The sequence below is a fragment of the Myotis brandtii genome, unplaced genomic scaffold, assembly GCF_000412655.1.
Source record: "Myotis brandtii unplaced genomic scaffold, ASM41265v1 scaffold681, whole genome shotgun sequence".
Taxonomy (NCBI): domain Eukaryota; kingdom Metazoa; phylum Chordata; class Mammalia; order Chiroptera; family Vespertilionidae; genus Myotis; species Myotis brandtii.
Window position 1 is genome coordinate 741,638 of NW_005370660.1, and position 1,391 is coordinate 743,028.

Below are 1,391 nucleotides of genomic sequence, written 5' to 3' on the forward strand. Positions count from 1 at the left end.
CGGTCCCCAGTCAGCCCCCAACACCCCCAATCAGGGGCAGGGCCAGCCACCAACCGCCTGCGACCCCTCTCCCCCGAGGGCCTGGCTGGATGGGCCCCCATCAGGGTGGGCTGGTCAGACCCCTCCCATGCACAAATTTGTGCACTGAGCCTCTAGTAACAAAATAATATAGGGAAATTACAAAGAATAATTTTTGCTGTTTTTATTCTAGAGTTCCTCATGAGATCACATTTTGATTTCTGCCCTTTATTTCTGAGAATGATTCACTTTACCCACCTTCTTCTGAACTCCACCTTTAGATGCATTTTAAATGTGATGATAGTTGCAAAGTAAAAAAGAATAACAGGGACATTGGTTTCTGTAGGTAATTTGAACTCAATAACTTCTAGACAGTAGTGTCTAGTTTACTACTTTTTTTTTTAGCTTTTGTTTTTTTTTTACCATAATCAAAAAATGAGTTCCTCTGGGCAATTTTTACTCTGTATTTGCCTCCAGCTAGCTGAGTGTTCTAGCAGAGTACATTGCACATAAGCACTGTGTTGAATTAAAAAATTCAACGTTTATTTGTTAACTATGTGCCAGGTATAACGGCATGGAAAGTTAAATAAGTTCTAGTCATGTTGAATGGAAATAGACCCAATGTGTTAACTTCTACATAGCATTGTAGAGGTGAAAACTGTTTTCCTTATTCCCTTCTAGGTTCTTTAGCTGGTCTAATAAGTAAATTGACATAAGACAGATTAATAGGAGAAAAACTAATTTTATTTCGTTTGTACAGCAGCCCCATAAAAATATGAAACTCAAAGTGGGCAAAGTAGGGAGCTTTTTAATCTTTTAGACAAATAAACAATAAATCTGTGAAGACTTGACAAGGCAAATGATTGGGGGTTGGGTTTGTGCATTGGTGAAGAAGTAACAAAGTTTGTTAATACAGCCTGCTCTGCTCTAAATTTCCACCCCAGTTCCACTTGCTGACTTTGAACAAGAGCCTCTCAGTGCCTGTTTCCTCACTGATAAATGGGGCTAATTGTGGGATCTTCAGCACTGGATTGCTAGTTAATTTATGAAAAGAGCTGGAAACTGCCTGGCTGGGTTGCCCAGCAGAACTTAGCCTGATGCTTGTCCTCCAGGCTGAGAACACAGGCCAGTGTCTGAATTTTCTATTACACATTGCTTCAGCCCGACAAGTTCAAAGGTTCAAGTCCAACCAATTCTGTTGAGACGCTTTATCTCCGCCCCACTGCAGAGGCGAGGTCCCCGAGCCCAGCCCAGGTGACGACAGCAGGCAACACCCTCTTCCCTTGGGCGCCCTGCAACCTTCCGCGCTCCCAGGTCTTTGCCAGTGGTTCCCTCCCCTCCGGAAGCACTCACTCCCCGCTCCCCCGCGGCCC